This window comes from Bombus terrestris, chromosome 10, assembly GCF_910591885.1.
Source record: "Bombus terrestris chromosome 10, iyBomTerr1.2, whole genome shotgun sequence".
Lineage (NCBI taxonomy): Eukaryota > Metazoa > Arthropoda > Insecta > Hymenoptera > Apidae > Bombus > Bombus terrestris.
The window spans coordinates 17,549,855-17,571,200 of record NC_063278.1 but is presented as its reverse complement, the minus strand read 5'-3'; the positions used below and the strand labels follow the sequence as shown (position 1 = coordinate 17,571,200).

General features: G+C 37.2%; 1 protein-coding gene across 6 annotated transcripts in view; it reads left to right on the top strand.

Moving 5' to 3' along the window:
- LOC105666188 (CCR4-NOT transcription complex subunit 6-like) overlaps positions 1 to 21,346 on the top strand; it is a 484,667-nt gene that overhangs the window by 15,461 nt on the left and 447,860 nt on the right. The window lies entirely within an intron of this gene.

Genomic DNA, 21,346 nt, shown 5'->3' with positions numbered 1-21,346 from the left:
ACAACAACATAATTTGAATTGTCCTCTGACTCATGTGCCGCTACGAATCTACCCATAAGCTGGCCGTGCGATAATTTCTCTGCAATTAACGCGCTCGCAACTTTTCTCCCACAATGCGATCGAATGAACAGGTCGAGAGGGCGATTAGTCTACTTAAGTGGTCGGTTGTCTCCAACTTTCCCGGCTGGTCGCGTGCACAGATCGACGACGCGCGAACTACAACATGGAATCGGTTGCATCCAACAAATTCTGTTACGTGTAGTTGGCGAGTGATGTCGGCGTATGTGCGCGCACGTGTTCACCAGCCTAACCACGGACGCGATTTCCTGCCTTTCTCTACCAGCTAGCGAACTCGGCAAACGAAGCGAATCAAACGATAAGGCTCGACGCACACTGACGAACAGAGACGCGAATGTGGCCAGTGGGCAGCAGCTATTATAAACGAGACTCTTTATCTCTGAGAACTAACCGGTACCGCTCTTTCCCACGTTTTGTTGCTGCTGCGACCAGAGAGGGCGTTTCCTTCGAACTGCACGAACAACGGCGAAAGATAGTTCGAATTTCGTTCTACCTCGCAGTTTCTCTCATCATCGTTTCTCTTCTTCTCTCGCCACCTTTCCGATCTCAGCTGGCCCGGCCGCCAGTTTTGCGTGCCATCGAACCCTTTACTCAGGTAAAGTTTCGCTTTTCTATCCGAATCCGTTTTTCGACCGACCGCGAATCGCCTGATCTTCCAAGCTAAAGCGAAATAATTAATTTCTAATTTGTCGTAAATCGGTTTCTCCGACTTGTAGCTTTTCTGCTTAATTAGTTTCTAAGTTGAGGCGAAATAATGGACGCAGGAAGATCGCCGATGATGCGAATAAATTATTTTGATCGGTAGCCGAGGAGCTTGAGGAACAGAGGAGAAAGTTTCACGAGGCTCGTTGCCTGAACACCTTTTAACCGAGTTCGAACCGCCAGATTTCCTTGCAAGTGCGATGCGAAACAATCGATATAATTCGTCAGCGAGAATATCAAAGTTTCCAAGTTCTAATGCATGCAGAAAGATAGCCAGCTGTGTAAATGAATTATTGTAATTAATGGCTGAGAAACTTTGGGTTTGCCATTCGGCAGAATCGATCGATTTGTTTCCCTCGTGTGTGTCGTTTCGCTAGTCGATCAAAATAATCGTAGAATTTTGAAAATTGTGATATGTCAGTGTTACAATGAAATGTACGTATCGTACACAGACGACAATACATTTCTCATATTAAATTGCTGGATGTTCTAATGCACAGAACGAATCATAAATGCACGTCTACGCTTCAGCTGGTGAATCTAAAACAAGTGAAGATCTTGGTACGTCCATTGTACTTTAGTTTTCGAATTACGAATGATCGAAGAAAATGTTGAAGGTTTTCGGTTCGGTCGAATCATTTTTAACTAACGAAATGGCTAAAAAGGCCGCGAGTGTGGCTTCAAGAGTGATAATAATCGTAAATAAATTTATTCAAGCGAATAGCGTGCATATACAAATAGCTGTTTGTTATAATGATATAAATATAAATATCGAGATGTCTATGGTGTTCAAACATTGAAAAGTTGCTTCTGAGAAGTGCAGCAATTTATAAAACTCGCTTCTAAGAATAATCAATTGTTTCAAGGAGCTGTAATATCTACTTTCTATTCTTTAATTTACCGTTCTCTGAATTCGAGTAGGTAATAGGTAGATAGAGAACATTCCGGGAGTGCAAAAAGTTTCTGGAAATTGCAACTATGCAGGTAGCGGAGGTGAATATAGAAAGTCCGGTGTTAAATTTTACATTGGGAAATTTTTAAATAAAAACTTCAGTGACAGTGTTTCAAAAGTTTTCTCCTTTCTTAAAGACACCGCGTTACGTAACTGTAAATCTAATCTCTATAGTGTTTCATTGAGTTTCTAATAATCGCGAAAAAATTAACATGGGCGAATCTCGAGAGAAACGAGCAATGGTGTGTTTATAATAAAATCGAATGGAAAATATAATCGAATATAACATGATCGAAGCGTATATACGCACAAAGTTTTATTAAACAGCGAAAATATAATCTTTGGAAACTTGTTTCGTATTAAAAATATTAGCAAAGTATTAAGACACAATTAAGAAAACACTGTGGGATTAATGAAATGTCAATAACGTTTAAATAATAATTATTCTTAAGTGTCAAGGTAAGAACTCAATAATCAAATTTACTGCACCGATACAAACGTGTTTTATAATCGATTTTTGTTTACATGTATAAGATAATAGTTATATAAGCGAGAATAACTATAACAAAGTTGAAAGGCGCACTGGAAAGTTATTTAAACATAAGACGTTGACTAAGCACTGCTGTGGTACAATTTAGGTCAAACTTCTAGATCTTGATCAGAGGATTAAGTCCGTGGAAATTATGCTAAAATAACAAGTGAACTTACAGTGACTATACTTTTTAACCCTTTGAGTGCTGAATACTCGTGGCCTATGCGGTCCGTACGGACGGCGCGCAGCTAGCGCTGACGATCGCTGTGGACGGAGTACTTTTTCGTTAGACTGAACTCTGTTGATTGACTATTCAAAGCGCAAATCGTAATAAGTTATAGTAATTCTTTTGCACGAGATTAAATGATTCAAGAGCGTTATGTTTTAGTATTAATTATGTATTATAAACATTGAAATTTACAATAAACTAGAAAACAATAAACTAGGAAACTAAATTTAGTAAATATAACACAAGTTAATAATTCATTTGTGTGCGAAAAATTTCAAAACAATTATCGATACATAATCCGACATCGCATTTTCTGCATTCTCTTATTTTTCACGCAAACAACACATTTCCTTCTTGATAATTAGATGCGACTGTCCGCGAAACAGGTAGGCAACTGTTATAACGAGGCATTATTGGCATTTGTTTACTGCCGTTACTAAGCAATGCACTTATATTTATCTCACACAAACGTAATGGTATTACTTTTGCATAGGTGTTCGGAAAAATTGACAAACCCATACATGCGTCCTTAGTCCATACCGGGCACTTACAGAAAACGAATATATGTGTCCTTAGTCCACACCGATAGCTTTCGCCAGACGCGTATATGCGCCCATAGCACTCAAAGGGTTAATTGCTAGCGAATAAGTACGTGCAACAAATAAATGAAATATTACATCGATCTACGTTTGGCAATAAAAATTTAACGCATAGATCCATGAGAGTATTGGAAAATTTATCGGAATATCGAATATGAATATTGATCTAACTTTTCCTACGACACGTCGCTCCTTCGTTTAATTGATTTCGATGGAACCGATAAATTCTTCTGTTACCCGACGTCCTCTGAAGTGATTTTTACCCAGAAATTGCAGTACGAACAAAGACAAATATGAAACTATGCATGGTGGAATGCTACAAAAGGGCATATTCCGATCCCTTTGTCCGTACATCCTGCTGTTTCTGCTCTCTTCATTTAACAGCCATAAAGATAAAGCGTTTCAGACACAAACTTAAGTGCACTTGCGCTTTTAAACATCAGACGTGCTTGTACCGACGATGGGAAATAATGTCGACTGTAATGCGTACACGAATGAATTTGCAGCAGTGTAAGTTTCGGGCAGATCCTTTGCTTCGATTAAACTGCTATGGGAGACTTTTGAAATCCAGCCTTTACTCGAGCTTTTTTTTTCTTGGTCTTTTGTGCCGATACAAAGAAGAGTTTTCCTGACAATCTTAACTGCTGAAACGTCAGCTCGATGAATGAAAAATGTTTTATGCGTCTATTCATATGGCCACGCTTTGCAGCTTAAGATTTTAACGCTGCTTCGTCTAACGCTGTTTGAGGCTTCCGAGAAAGAGCCATGTCGAGAAGGAAACGGTATGCACCTGTCAAATTTTCTAACGCAAAAGGAGCTGGATTACGCTATTGTTCCTTTTAATGCAGTTTCGTTTTGTTATTTGGACTGCTTTTTTCGCAAAATCGGTTAACCGGGCGAAAGAAAAAGTGGAGAAAATCGGTAAAATTCATAAGGCACGCACCAACCGAAAGGTTTGGTTCGCGAACAATTATTTTAACTTCAATTTTATTAAAATTCCAAAAGTTTCACAAAGCGGAGTTAAAGCGGCTTTGGCCTGTCAGCGGCTCGTTTGGCGTCAACGCGAATCGAATCTTGCAGTACACATGATAATTTTACGACTGATGCAATGACAGTCTGGCAAGAATTACCAACTTGGATTTCCCGGTAATAGCAAATCGCCAGGAGGTGCGTACAGCGATTACGTTAGTCTGGTTTCTTTCTCTTTAGACTTTAAACTTATTCAAATTACAGTTCCCATTTATTTTGATATAATAAACACGGGGATATAAGAAAATAGGCAGTAAATGTAGATTAAAATACAGTGATTTTGTATCCTCTCTTTCCTTCAAGCTGAACGATTGTACGTAGACAGTCTGCAGTATAACCAGATAGAAAACAGTGTAAAAGCTGCATAAGTAGCTTACGTGCTGCGGTGTCTTACTATGCGAGTTATTATCCGCTGCATTTAGGCCATTAATCGTATCTTTCATCTCGCTGTAAACGATTTATGCGATTAGAAACGTCGACGACAAGATGACTGACAACGAATTAATATTTTAATACGCAGGAAGAATTATCGAGAAATTCATTTGTCGGTAATTAAGCTCAAACAAACATCCAACTGTCCGAATTTCCTTGCAGAATGCCTCATTTAAAATACAAACTTTTAACATATCCTCTCATTCGGACGCCTCTTTGTTTCTTTAGATCGGTTGTTTCATTTTTAGTATTTTGCAAATTCAGCGCTGTTTTATCTTGAGCAGCTTTTTCGCTTTCCCCTATTAGGACACTAATGAGAAAACGTCCTGTTTAATTAAGCGACATTTCCCTTTAGCACGTGTGTATAATTCCTAATTAAGGAAATATTAATTAAACACTGTTCCATATTATCATTTGCCAACTTTTAATTGTGTTATACCGGCTGATTCATGAGCGTGTGTCGCCACTTCGGGGGTTGAATCTGTACATTCAATTTTCGAGTTATAAGTCAGCTACAGAAGGCTAAAAAGGAAGCACCCAGCAGACCTCACAAAGGATATACCCTAGCAAATGCGAGGATGGTACCCCGCTGAGGGTAGCCACCTACATGTTAAACTGCTAAAAACTTCGACTTAATGTCCAAAATGGACAAATTGTGAATATTAACCCTTTGAGTGCTGAATACTCATCTCATATGAATACATATCACATATGGAATGTAAGTAAAATATCTTGATAGTGAATTTAAATTAATCTATTTAAATCGTGGATTTTCATGCAAATTCATATTTCTGTGGAAATAACTGCTCCATTCTTTAGGTTCTTTCTAACCCTGTTGATTTTTCTAACATCAAAGAAACGTGTCTTCAGCTTGAACAAAATGTGAAAAGAATCCTATTGATGATGATTTCTCGCTACAATTTCATATAAACAAACCTACCTTCTGTTTGCTAAGATAAGATCGAGATTGAAATGTAAAAATCTTTAATGTACCTTTTTAAAAATTGCATCTACGCAATGCTGGGTTTTACCTATTAAATACTACAACAGATATTTCAAATATTTTCTATATTTTCGCGTATCAAGTACAGTGTATACATTTCTTCGTCTTTAACCCTTTGAGTGCTGAATACTCGCGGCCTGTGCGGTCCGTACGGACGGCGCCCAGCTAGCGCTGACGATCGCTGTGGACGAAATACTTTTTCGTTAGACTGAACTCTGTTGATTGACTATTCAAAGCACAAGTCGTAATAAGTTATAGTAATTCTTTTGCACGAGATTAAATGATTCAAGAGCGTTATTTGTTAGTATTAATTATTTATTATAAACATTGAAATTTACAATAAACTAGAAAACAATAAACTAGGAAACTAAATTTAGTAAATATAAGACAAGTTAATAATTCAGTTGTGTGTGCAAAATTTCAAAACAATTATCGATACATAATCCGACATCGCATTTTCTGCATTCCCTTATTTTTCACGCAAACAACACATTTTCTTCTTGATAATTAGATGCGATTGTCCGCGAAACAGGTAGACAGCTGTTATAACGAGGCATTATTGGCATTTGTTTACTGCCGTTACTAAGGAATGCATTTATATCTATCTCACACAAACGTAATAGTATTACTTCTGCGTAGGTGTTCGGAAAAATTGAAAAACGCATACATGCGTCCTTAGTAAATGCCGGGCACTTACAGAAAACGCATATATATGTCCTTAGTCCACACCGATAGCTTTCGCCAGACGCCTATATGCGCCCATAGCACTCTAAGGGTTAAGAAATAAAAAAAAAGAATAAGACAGCTTAGAGCAGAAGGATCTTCTAAGCTGTTAGGAAGACTGTTAAAACCTGTTCTCATTTACGAGAAGTCCTCGATTCATCATTAATTTCTACCCTTTGATACAATTTAATCAACTATACATACCGTTGCTATTATGCAAATCGACCTGATATCCGGACGCTTATGAGCGGTAGCGTGTACTTGACAAATTTTCAGACGCGATTTTCTCAAGAACCAAGCCTTTCATATAACTTCGTTTTATTTCGAACCATAAGAATCTTGCTCGCTTCGATTACACGACGAATCTTGCCTCACTGTGTACATTAGAGACGCGCGATTGGCTGCGGTATTCCAACACCTGCACACAACGATCGATTATCAGAGTAATCAACGATCGTTTGTAATTATCGATTAAGCAAGTTGCCGATGCCTAACTGGCTGACAGTCGCGAGTCGACGAGGACAAACACGCGTTAGAGGGCTGAGAAAGCGAGGCGAAACCTCATTTATAATCCACGGGAACGTTTTACTCTCTCCCGGCGCGATTTTACGACGCTGTGGCTCAGAGTTTCACCTGTCACGCTAACGGTCTTGTCAAGCAACGATCTTCTTTTAGCTTTACGATCGTGCCACTCGTGCCTCCCTCGAACTTCCTGCACGAGGATCATTGTTCTTCCGCGATCTAGGATCCCGAAACGATGCCTAATGGACGTAGCAATTTAGTTGCAAGACGTCGTTGCTGGCAATCGAGAATTATTCGTCGTATTACCAGGTAAAATATAACGAGTCGAACAATAAGACGTGGAAATTGAAGAACGAGACGATGGAAAGCAAGAGGAAGAAAGTGGTTGGCAATTTTTGCCGGTTTTATTTGTCGTAGCGCAATTGGAATTTTTCTTTTACTTTTATTATCTATAAATGTGTTCGCGTTCGGATCGCGTGCATAATTTTACGTTTTCTATTTTTCTAATGCAAAATAAGCACGCACAACAGGCGGAAGAAGACAGCACTGAGATAAAGAAAACGTCCAATTTGAATTATGGTAATGGATGCTGTAGGAAATTACATTATAGGGATAGGAAATTACGTTTAATGGTGAGCCAGGTCTGTATAGATTTTTTTCACAAATATGCGAAAACACGCGACGCAAGTTGGAAAACTAATTTAATTAATCATCTACAATAATTTTATGTACGTTCTATAGAACATTTTTTTTTATTTGTTAGAATATTTACAATCAATTCTCGTTGAGAATTTTCAATAACTTCATTTGGCGTGATACAATGACATGGTTTATAATAGTTTATATCGTTGGTTCTAGTAGGATCTAAGGATTTAATCTAAAGGGTATTTTCGTTTTAGTCTGCGGATCTGGTCCATCGTGTCAAGTAGTTGGTTGACTAATGGGTTGTGGCGGTTGTTGACTCTTGCGTTGTATCTGCTTCTGGACTTGTATATTTCATCTTTGACAGTGGGTATCTTGAGGTCGCGGTGGATTGTTTCGTTGGTAACATACCAGGGTGCATTTATTAGGGATCTTGGCGTTTTCGATTGGAAGCGTTGGAGTATTTCAATGTTGGAATTACTTGCTATTCCCCATAGTTGGATTCCATAGGTCCAGACAGGTTTTCTTACGGCCTTATAGAGCGTAATTTTGTCTATAGAACATTTGACAAAGAAATAATTGAACGAACTGGCATAAAATCCATCAAATATTTCTTTCCCTTTTTTATTACTTCTTTCTGCAGCGAATACAGACGATATTAGCAGGTATTTTTTTCATAAGAACTTGCATCTTTAATTCGTACATTTTTCATTTTATACGTTAATTCTTTTGATGTATTTTAAGTATCATACTTGCGGATTATAATGCATTCGTATTCACCATCTATTGCTTCTTGTTAAGAATTCTGTTCCATTTTTCCTCTTCAATGCTATCTCCATTATTTGACGCGTTGTACGCGAAGAATAAGCGAAATACGATTGCGAAAAATACGCGCTATCGATATCAGCTAATCAGTGAATTATTGGAAATTATCGAGAGTACAAAAGGATGAACCGAAGACCACAGTACAAGCAACTGAGAGCAATCAGAGTCGTTGTACGGAAACCGATTCTATTGGTTGAATCAAAAGTAGCGAGGAAAGTCGTTCATTTACTGCATTGAACTGAAATCGCGTAAAATCGCGTGCATCTCGTTCGCTGTAAAAAACATACAAGCGACTGCTGTTTCACTATCGATTTACTTATTCCCTGTCGTACAGAGCTACGATACAGCGAGGTTGCAAATCCTTAAAAATCTTAAGGATCTTAAAAATCGACATTTTGGACGCGGAAATTATCGATATTGCAAATTTCGCGCTACTTTTGTTGGAAAACGGCGAGGTTGCAAGCGAAATTGGAAAAACATATTCTTCTATCGATTTTACGCAACATATTGGTTTCGCCAACAACATTGTAACAACTGTTTTTCCGTAATTAACGAACAAGTCGTGTTCACAGCGATTTGCTGTAGGAATTACGCGTTAAAATTTCAACTTTGAAGATGAATATCTGCGAGCTGGTAAGACTCTGCTCTTTAAAAATCGAATCGCGTACGGATAATCTAGCGAAAACAACGCGTCAAGGAGGATTTCTAAGAAATTGCAAGAAAGTCAAAAATTTCTTAATCGTTCACGGTACACGGCACAGTGACGACGGTTTATGGGATATCCTTTTGCCTTTCGTTTTCAATCGTCGTCCGTTTCGTAGCTCGGCGAGTCGATAGGACGAGCGTGTTGATCGCGTTAATTTCCTGTGAAAGCAATTACCAGCGTCGGTGGCGATTCGCCTCGATTCACGTTGTACGGCGAAATTTTAGCTGGCTTTTCGAAATTGGAAACGCAGAAAGGAAACTTATTCTCGTATTTGACAAATCGGCGTATTTCATTGGCCTCGTTATCGCATCTAATTGAGCAAAGAAAACGCTAGAAGGTAATGCGTCGTTGCCTGTGTATTATTTGCTCGCATTTACTTGGAGAAAAACGCAACAGAAAACGACCGTACGTGGTTGTTTTTTCTCGTACGAACGTTAATTGAATCGTCGAAGATTATAGCGTCTGTAGTGATTAAATAATGGAAATTAGCTGCAGCGTTATTAAATCCTGCCGGTAACGTCGTTAAAAAGTTTTAATCTTCGTTTAATTGTAGCCCTTGCGTTATAAATATTGCAGCGGAGATAGCGGCGGATGTATCGAGGGTTGGATAGGACCACGTCGAAACAAACAAGAGGATGATGATTCAAAAGGGACAGTATACCGTTGAATCGCACCATAAATCACCCATAGACCGTGTAGAGTGCTGCAATTGCGTTAATGCACGTAGGAAATAAGGCTGTGTTCGATCGCCTACGCCTTTATCGTAAATGACCTATACCGTTTCGTGGTTCGCGGTTCATAGAAATTGGAGGCGCCGCGGCATCGTGCACGCGTGTGTTAATTACGCGTTGGAGAACGTTGCGATAAATTTCAGCAACGCCAGCTTTTCAGACACGAAAACGGTGGCTCGTAACTCGCGTCCTTGGGAGTTCTTTTTGTCAAATACGCAGCCGAACTATTGGTTTTGCAATGCCATAAATCGTAGCGGACACCGATCGAAAAGTAACGCGAGACCTGTTTTTTCCTCAGTAGCTGACAAAATCGAGATAACGAATGGCACGGGCGTTATCAATCACGATAAATTTCCGGCCGCGCGCTATCCTCAAAATTTATCGGTAATTTTGTATCGCGTTTTACGAGGCTAACGCGTATCTCATCGGTTGTTTCGCTTTTTCTCCCAGCCTCCTCTGTTCCTTTTTTCTTGTTCCTTTTTTTTTCTTTTTCTTTTTATGGACATACTTTCGTCCTGTCTCCGCTTCCCTTCGCCTTTCTCTCGGCCAATTCCAGCGGGCGTGACGCGAATCAATAATCACCGATCGGCAACAAAGCTGTCGACGCGCGCTTTATGGCCAAGATGAATATTCATTTTTCCGTGTGTGCGTGCCATCCCGGATATGGCGCCGATCACCTTTATCACGATTCCGATCAATCGATTGAAATTTCAGTCGCGAAATTATCGTTGCCAGCAAACGGAGCTTGCCTCGTTTATCGTTGTACGTACGCGCGGCGAAGATACTTTTTCAAGTAGGACGCCGGTTGTGTACTTTGAATTAATCTCTGTTCAAGTCTGTGTATAAATTTTCTTTATGTTTTTCTGTAAATCGCTGTTTGTACGCTGCCAATGCAACGTTTCTACGATACTGCGTTCTATTTTTCTCACTTGTTTCATATTTTAGAAGCAAGCAAGAATATTTGGAAACGAAGGGTACGGTGGTTTAAAAAAGTATAAATAGTTTTCGTCCCACTATCGATAAGTTCGTTGGCAAATTTCCGTGCGGAGATTTTTTCCGTAAAATATCAACATAGAAGAAAAACATGCTATGCAAACATAAATTCGTGAATGCCGTATTAAAAAGTTCTAACAGAAACACGAAAGATAGTAGCAGATTGATTTTTCACTCGGTAAAATATAGTTGTACTTTGTTTATATCAGTTCCATTCCACATTGTTGCCCATTTTTAAAAACACAGCATTGATATTCGATCAACTATCGAGTTTATTACCTAACGAGTTGTTGATCTGTTTCCTTTTGTTTCAGTGAATGCGTTCAGAATTTGTTATTAATTATTTTTGAAGAGATAGCACGAGGATAAATTGAGTAGCTACACATAAAGTAAAATGAGCTACATAATCAAGCCTCCGTGAAAGTCAACGTTAATTTTATAAAACGTACATACATTTTTATAATAATTGCGATAATAGTATGTATATATAACGATAGGTTTATTATATTAATTCTTTTCCATCGAGTTCTCCACAAGAAAAGATCCGCTGATACGATATCTGCTAATCTTATCGAAAGAACCGATGCTGAATTTGTTTATCATCGAGGATGGTCTTTGTATATCTACCAAACGAATTATTTTCATGATAACTTTCTAAAGAAACATTGATGAGTCTACATTTACGTAAAACCTTTCCTCTATTTTTATTCATAGGGTATCTTATCTGCGTTTTGCTGAAATAAAATCTCTCAGACATCTTGTAAAACATATTTGAATAGTTATTTTTTTATTATGAAATAAATCAAATAATTAAATAATAAAAATTGTTTTCAAACTGTGAAATTAAAAGATTTAAAAAAAAAAAAAATGAAAAAATAGATTTTGGTATATATAAGTATAGATTAATATATAATTATTAATTATGATCTAAATATATATATATTTAAATTATATAAAACTTTAAACTTAAATACATACATTTAATGCTTGAGTTGAAAAAAAATTCATTATATATAATTATATATTTAAATACAATAATTTATATAAAATATTTACCACGTTAAACGATCGTTGCTTACTAAATCTATCAACAGCAGTCGCGTCCACAAGATTGCAACTCAGAGGAACAGTTGCAACTTTATGAAAAGCACAGCACATATAGTCCGTCCGAGAGCGCTTAAGAGGATTGCAATCTAATACTTATAATACGATTATTCTTTGCCTCTTTGCCTTGCTTTGCTTTCGTCTGGTTTCTCACGCCGCAATTCACAAGAGTTTCGTTTGTCGTGGTCGCAAACCGTCCTCGAAATCTTCCTGTCCGTTGAAACATGCACTGGAACGTTGGCAGAAGCGGGTCGTTTCCGTTTGCGATGCCATTATTCTACGAAAAGTTTAGATGCACCCATCACTCGTGTGTCGCCACCACGGTCATTCTTTTCCTCTGATTTTCTTTTCTTTCTATGCTTTTCCGTCTAACACAACCACGTACCATTCTGGTTACACGCTTTCTTAAATATCGTTTCGATTCCTTTCGTTCGTTTCCGATTCTTCTTGCGATGCTGCACCATTTGCCAATATTCTTTCATTTCGACATCTTATATTTACTTGAACATCCTTTATTTCGAAATCTATCGGACGTTGCATTGAATCGAACGATCGTCCAAATTGTCCGCGGCTTCAGATTGTCTCGATACGTTTCAAATCTTCGATCGTTGGATTTATAGTTATGGGCGGAAAGTTACCAACTAATCCATAGAGTTATCGCGCGCAATTTTTCCACGCTACAGTTCAAGAATAGGCTATAGTTGAAGTCGGTATCATCCTGTGTTTGCAAATCCCATTGCAACAGTTAGTTTGTTTCAGAATAATCCTACACTTCTCCGCTAATCCACTAATACAGTGTCGCGAGCAATTACAGATTTAACCACGCTTTTACATTTTTCGTAATATTGGAACAGAAATTGGCAAAATCTGTTGGACAATCTATACAATTTTAACGTAATGTAAAACTGAAGATGCAAAGAAGACGAACAGAAGTCTTCTCCTTTTGAAGTCTGCAAGAACTTCCTAAAAGGCGTTTCGGAGAAACGCAATTTTAATTTTTCTTTTATATGATTTATATAATTTGATGATTTTTCACGAAGAAACTCCCAAGCTGTATCGATTAATATATTAAAAAAAATACAAGTTGACCTCTTGATCTTTGCGCGCCCAGTTACAGAGGAGACGAGTAACGTCGGATTATACGGACCTTTCAGGCCATTCGATCTTCCTCCGAAACATTTCTCCATATAATTTTAATAATATCGAAGACATTTTAAATTCACTCCGTATACCCGTAATTACCTGGTATCTGGAAGATGCGATAATCTACACTGTGAAATCGAAGGACAAAGGCGAAATTCGATGAAGTTGCCTCTGGCCTGGGACAATAGATGCTCGTTTGAATTTCTATGACTGCTCGGATCCGCCTTCTACCGATTCCCGATTCCAATGAGAGGATTGTTTACCGAACGTGACATCTTTCTTGGATAGTTCTCGTCGATGTTTGATACGCCGAGGGCCCGGTAACCAGTTTTTGCGATCGGGTGCCAGCGAGAATTCTAAATTTCTGGATAGGTCGCTTTCGTGCCATGGCATAAGACTTTTCGCATGGAGCAAAGCGTACCTCCCGGCGATATGAATGCGCAGGATTTGCCTTTGTGTTATAGAAACGTTGAATAGATTCTTTGATACTTTAGAAATCACCGAGAAGCAATTTGTATGTAAAGAGAAGGAAAACGATTCTTCGTAGATCGTTTCTTTACGCCATTCTTCGTGTTCCATTCGACGATCTTGATAATAGAAAGCGCCAATTAAATGGGCCAAGAGGGAACGTCGAACAGCGTCACCTAGGACCCAGCAGATAGCAAGGACTTTGCAAGTTTGGTCGGGGAATTTTTACGAAACCGTTGATGGAACGCAACCCTTCAAAATGTATTATATCAACGCTTCTAAACTATCTCGACGGACGTTATTTAAGCCAATGGAGTTACGAAGTTTGAGAGATGGCAAACTTTTGTAATTTCCCAATAATCTCTCTAAACCGCGACAATTCTAAAGTTTAATTTTCTTCGTGATCCTCGAGGGACAAAACAATATCGCTTAGAGGAAATACGGCCAGACACGATGAAAATATTATTCGCGGTGGGAGTTTTGGGTCGGACGTTATAAACTTGTTTACGTACTTGGTCGACCTTGGCTTCTTCAAAGAGCATTATTTTTACGATATTTCCTAATTCCAATATCTGTGCCATGTGTTCTCAAAGCGATTTATAGTCGACTTGTAAAATACTTACCTGAATTGTTGAAGTAATTACTTGAGAAAGATTCTACACCTTTTCTTTTGTATATCCGTGACCTGGAGACCGCTATTACGAAGAGAATAGCACGTTGACTGTTGAAAATAATAACGTGAGTTCTCGCTCGCCATCTATATGCTGACGGCTAGTTACAAAAGGAGTAACTAGAAGTTGTTCCTAGACACGGTCGATAGACCAGATCGATAGTTTTAGGACCTCTCTTGCCTTTTTTTCATTTATTCGTTTGTGACCCTTCTAAGTGTGTGCAATAAAGGTTTTTCTGCTCCGAGAAGTGTGGATTTATTATCTATATAACATAATAATAACTAACGTGATCCTACCTCTAAAACATAAAATAACAACATTGACCGTCACGCCTGTTTTCAAGGAAATCTCCGTCGGGCCACGCGTGCCGCAGTACCAAGCGTTCTCTGCTAGGTACTCCCATCGATATTTTAGTAATGCGAGTCGCTCAAGTGGTAGTCTCAAGAATGATCTCTCGTTTCGTTTGTTTGCAATATTTAAATCACTAGCTGTTGTTGAATACAATGAAGGAAAGTGTGGTATAGATTATTCCGACCAAATAGTGCAGAATCAAATGGTACAGGAAACTTGGCGTTCAACTTCTTCTGGGAATTTCTGCTGTAAACGCTTTGACAGTTTACAAAATCGCAACAAGGAAGGATATATTTTATTTTATTATCGCTTTACATCTCTTATATCTATTTCGCTTCTTATATGTCTACCTCCCTTCTTATCCACTCTATTATATCACACGCCCTTAATTATTCTATCTCTAAAAACTCTAAAGACTAAACTCTAAACTCTAAAGACTAACTCTAAAAATCTCTAAAGACTAAAAATTAACAACTGGTGACTAAAAACTATTTGGCTTTTGCATCCTTGCTGTGCGTCCCTCCTGTCGTTCCTCCCCGTCTTGTATTGCCCTTCTCTTCTCTATTATTGCTTTTAGTTCTGTTAAACCTTCTCTAGTCTCATTTAGAGTTTTTCCTGTGTCCTTTGGCCCTCCCGTTGTTTCACATTCTTTTGTTACATGTCTCAGGTATTCTTCTTTTCTTCTATATAGTCTGCATCGGTCCGGTCCTTGCTTTGGTCTTGTTTCCACATCTAAATCTTGCTAATATTTTTCTACCCTTCCACTTTATCCTCCCTTCTAAGTACTTTGGTAATTCTTCTTTGGCGATATTTCTTTAATGTATGTTATATTTGGATTCCCTTATCCTTTTCCCCCTCTCTTTTGCTTCTCTCTTTCTTCTTTCTTCTATAATTTGGTCTACTGTCATCCTTTCTTGCTTTTCTCTTGCTTCTATTTCCACTTCTCATCTCTTCTTGCTTTTTTCCCTTCTTGGCCATTTCTTCAGTTTCTCTCTCTTTCCTTTATACAATCCTTTACTTAAATATTAGAATATTTAGAGAGTTATTAGCTGCAAAATTATTAGAGTTGTCTGAAAATACAGAAAATCTCGTCTTCGACGGAGTCAGCATAATATCACCGTTCGGAAAAATGATTCCGGAAGAATGGACGTCGAATGGACCGGACAAAGACACAAAAGAATTTAAAGAAAACCAAAACTTATTGTCCAAATTGTCCCGACCAACCTCAGCTATGTATGGAATGCTTTAAAGTTTTACGTTCTGAATAATTTTTTTTAATAAACCATCTTCGTATTACTTTCATAACAATTCAATAGTTTTATCATTTCCTCTGGAATATCTTTTCAAATACCTACGGAAACTTTGCCGTCACCCGAATACGGGTGTCGTGGCAGTAAACGTGATAGAATTTAGTGAAAACATTCAAAATAAAGAGAGAGGTCCATATTATTGTGTCCTTGAATATAAATTTTGTTTTGGGTTGCAAAGTCTAAAAGCAAAAAAGCTATAAGTAGGTTTCTATTGCTGTTTCTTGTAGCTTTCAGCTACAGCTACAAGGTTAACTTTTTGGTAATGTCCTTTGATATAAATATATGAACATGCTCGTATCATGGCCTTCTTCTGTTGTATTATAACATTGGAAGAGTGAGGATCTAGATCAGCACACACTATACTTATTTCAATATATTTTTCTATTACAAATTCATCCACTTGTTCCTCTATCAGTCTACCTCAACATGAATGAAAGATATTTCGTCGATATATACAGGGTGTAGCATTAATAATCGGCAGACTTAATAATTGCAACTGTTTATCAGTAATCAGGCCGTAGAATTTGATGTTATAAGGTTTCGTCGTTGTTAATTTTCTGACAACGCGTGGAAGCGAGATTCCCTCAGAAACGTTTAAACGTGTAAAGACGAAATATGGAAATGTTTCATTTACGCTGTAATGTATTTATATGCATTTATGAGAAATTTCAAGGCGCAAAAGTGCGCGCGATAAAAATATACAAAATATAGAAAGCAATACAATATAAAGGAAAATATAGATAGTCTTTAACAATATTTGGCAATTGGAACAAATCTCTACCTAGGAGCTCTACCGCTCCTATCGTGTTCATAGAAATACTCGCACAGATTGCAGTCTATTTAGTAGCAGATATTTTTAAAGTATTATCGTTGCTAAGTATGCCAGCAGAGATTCAATGTCGCTACTTTCTTGCCACACCGTACACGCATAAAGAAGTTGCTTTTACGTGAATCGGCTTCTTCACGGACAGATAAATAGTATAATTTGAGACAAGAGCGAAGATGAAAAAGGGCTATCGCAGCTGTGTGTTCTGGTGTAAACGAGATTTAATTCTTTGTGACGATACCGCTTCTGAAAGGGAGTTCATCCCGACGGAATTGGATTTCGATTTCTCGCGGAGTATAGAAAAAGCGTGGAAACGAGGGAGAGTGAAAGCCAGCGTATTCTTCTTTTCCTTTTTCGCCTTTCGTTGAATACGAATCGCGGCACGTGGCACGGTGTACGACTGCGTCGAAACGCGGCAACTCGACGTTTCGCGACGGAAACATTTTTCTTCACGGAAACAAAACGTTCTACGTGCTTGGAAATCTCGATCTTCCGATTCGATATCCCGGCGTAGATTTTTCCAATTAGGCTGCCCGAACATTCACGACGATGCATCTTGTGCTTGGGCTATTCGTTCCGGCAGCTTCGCAAATATCGTTTGGTATTGCGGATATCGTGGCTGCAAAATCTATCTGTATATACGTACCCTTATTTTCCAATTGAAGAAGAAGCTAATTGGCATACTAATTAGATGCACGTCACTTATTTCCAGCTGTAACATAAATACAAGTTGATTCTTCATCTTGCGATTTGATCGAAGGATCGTAAATATGATGTTCCTTATGCCTGGAAATGTAAAATCTTGCCACGGAAAAGTCGAGTTTAATCTTTGCTACAATATCAGCCACACGTGTGCCACGCACTGGTTGCGTACAGTGGCTCACGAAAGTATTCGAACGCCCTCCGAAACAGGATAACTTTTTTAAAACTGTATCGAACGATTGGAATCCTTTTCGGAGGATAGAAGGATCAGTCGACTAGGTGACGCGTAAAAGAAATTTGGAATAAATCGCAGGCAGGTGGTCGGAGTCGCGAAGGAAATAAATAGCATTAGGTTGTCCGGAAAGTGTCTTTCTTTCGTAAACGTGTTTTTTGCACCTTCGTACAAACGTGAAACCAAGTCTGTGAAATGTCACGGTGTTTATCTCAACAAAACAAAATGGGTCGTACGTAATTCGACAAAATAATATAAAACAAAAAACGTTGTGTGTCTATTATTTCCTCATAAAACGAAAGAAACTTTTTGGATAACCCAATAATAATAAAAAAAATAGAAAATGTAATGGTCACGCTTCGCAACTTTTGTTATGTGTGCCTGTAATGAACATCTAAACAACACATTTTGAAGAGTTACGTCAGGTGTATACATAATATACAAAATTTAACATAAAGAAAAAACAAAACTGAAACGAGCAACAGGTATCGAAAGATGGACAAAATTACAGATTTATTACAGTTACAAGCCGAAAGTCGTAGAAAACTGCGATTTTCATTGTCCTTAATGGTTTGTAGTTTATAGAAACGTTACCCAATATGTATATTTATATATATTTTTATTGCTTACCTTAACAGGATTATAATGTCACACTTGCACGTATATATCGCACACGATATTCAACACAGTATACTAAAATATATTCTACCAATATGTGCCCTAAACGAATAAATATATACCATAAATTAATTCATAATTAATTCAGTAATAAGAACGTTGCAAACTTATTTATCAATGTAGTGTTTCTCATCGTTGTTTTTACGTTTCATCTTCGTAGTATCAGCTTTTCAGTCGTATGAAAGTGTTGCTGAATAACTTGTACCGAACAAATTACTATAAAAATGCTCTGATAAATACAACGATGTACAAGCGCTTTTTGTAGCTTTGTACATTTGTTGCCTTCAGTCAGTAATTATTCCTGTTACAAATTTATTTCCCAATATAGTGTTTTTCAGCGTTGTTTTTACGTTTCATCTTCGTAGTATCAGCTTTTCAGTCGTATGAAAGTGTTGCTGAATAACTTGTACCGAACAAATTACTATAAAAATGCTCTGATAAATACAACGATATACAAGCGCTTTTTGTAGCTTTGTAGCTTTGTAGCCTTCATTCAGTAATTATTCTTTTGCAAACTTATTTCCCAATGTAGTGTTTTTCAGCGTTGTTTTTACGTTTCATTTTCGTAGTATCAGCTTTTCAGTCGTATGAAAGTGTTGCTGAATGACTCGAACCTAACAAATTATTATAAAAATGCTCTGATAAATATAACGATGTACAAGCACTTCTTGTAGCTTTGTACATTTGTAGTCTTCATTCAGTAATTATTCTTGTTGCAAACTTATTTCCCAATGTAGTGTTTTTCAGCGTTGTTTTTACGTTTCATCTTCGTAGTATCAGCTTTTCAGTCGTATGAAAGTGTTGCTGAATAACTTGTACCGAACAAATTACTATAAAAATGCTCTGATAAATACAACGATGTACAAGCGCTTTTTGTAGCTTTGTACATTTGTTGCCTTCAGTCAGTAATTATTCCTGTTACAAATTTATTTCCCAATGTAGTGTTTTTCAGCGTTGTTTTTACGTTTCATTTTCGTAGTATCAGCTTTTCAGTCGTGTGAAAGTGTTGCTGAATGACTCGAACCTAACAAATTACTATAAAAATGCTCTGATAAATACAACGATGTACAAGCGCTTTTTGTAGCTTTGTACATTTGTAGCCTTCATTCAGTAATTATTCTTTTGCAAACTTATTTCCCAATGTAGTGTTTTTCAGCGTTGTTTTTACGTTTCATTTTCGTAGTATCAGCTTTTCAGTCGTATGAAAGTGTTGCTGAATGACTCGAACCTAACAAATTACTATAAAAATGCTCTGATAAATACAACGATGTACAAGCGCTTTTTGTAGCTTTGTACATTTGTTGCCTTCAGTCAGTAATTATTCCTGTTACAAATTTATTTCCCAATGTAGTGTTTTTCAGCGTTGTTTTTACGTTTCATTTTCGTAGTATCAGCTTTTCAGTCGTATGAAAGTGTTGCTGAATGACTCGAACCTAACAAATTACTATAAAAATGCTCTGATAAATACAACGATGTACAAGCGCTTTTTGTAGCTTTGTACATTTGTTGCCTTCAGTCAGTAATTATTCCTGTTACAAATTTATTTCCCAATGTAGTGTTTTTCAGCGTTGTTTTTACGTTTCATCTTCGTAGTATCAGCTTTTCAGTCGTATGAAAGTGTTGCTGAATGACTCGAACCTAACAAATTACTATAAAGATGCTCTGATAAATACAACGATGTACAACTGTTTTTTGTAGCTTTGTACATTTGTAGTCTTCATTCAGTAATTATTCTTGTTGCTAACTTATTTCCCAATGTAGTGTTTTTCAGTGTTGTTTTTACGTTTCATCTTCGTAGTATCAGCTTTTCAGTCGTATGAAAGTGTTGCTGAATGACTCGAACCTAACAAATTACTATAAAAATGCTCTGATAAATATAACGATGTACTAGCATTTTTTGTAGTTTTGTACATTTGTAGCCTTGCGATTTTCGAATACACACGATCTTGAAAGATAAAGTCTCGAAGGGATATATGGTTCACCGAGTTACGTCATTTAAGTAATTCAAGAAAAAAGGGAAAGATAACGAAAAAAGAAATGCGAGCCAGGCAAGCGTCATTAAGCTTTGAAGTAGCTCTCTGCTTTCGCATAGTTTTCTGTCTTCTTCATGAGAATTCTGCCGGGTTTTATGTCGTTCATAAAATTCAACGGTATTCTACGTTATTCACGATTTTATTTTTTCTCCTTTTCTGCCTGTTATGAAAACGCAGAACTTCGCCCGTGTACCCTTTTTTATGTGTTCGAGGTTCAACTTTATAAAGCGGTCGATCGAACATTTCTGAACTTCGCGGACGTTTCTCTTCAGTATGTATAGAGTTTGCAATTTTAGAAAAATACTGCCCAAGTGATTAAAAACTTATGAGAAGAGATTAAAAGAGCAGAGTCGTTGATTCTAGAAAATCTGGAATTAAACTTTCTTGGAAATTTGTATAGTAGTCGACCGCTTTGGCTAATGCCCCGTTATTTGTCAAATATATTTTCGACCGATTTTTAAAGTTCTTTGTATATCTGATTAATTGATCTGACAAATGAAATATTTGATATTCCAGCTTGCACAATCAGATAGCGTGTTCGAGTTTCGTGTCGATGATATTTACGTTCCAGCGTTTTTTGGAATACTAAATTATACTTAAAGTTATAAATACGTAAGAAAAAAATATTTGATTATTTTACTGCTTTATAGAAACGTATTTCCAGGTTAGCATATTTTCGCTATATATTTATTGGTTTTGTATCTCGGTCGAAATCTTTCTTTGCCAAGCTATTTTACCACTTCCATGAAATATAATATGACACATTGGAAAATGTAAAACCGACATAAAAATGAAATTTATCTGGCATACTAAAACGATACTTTCACTCTCCCAAACGTGTTTAAACGTGTTTACTTAAAAATACGAGTCGTTATAAATCAGGCGAAATTAAAAGGAATTAAAGAAACGAAACAGTTTGACACAAAAAGAAAATTTCGTTATATTTTATCTTGCAAACAACGTGTATTCATAAAATTATCGCGTTAAATTTTTATTTAAAATCGACTAACAATTATCGCTAGATGCTTTTACTGAATTGTCGCTCGCTATTACCATTTACATACGTTTATAGGTATATTATTCTTTAGAAGAATTTTAGCTATCTCATCGTTCGTGCTTTACCTTCTGTT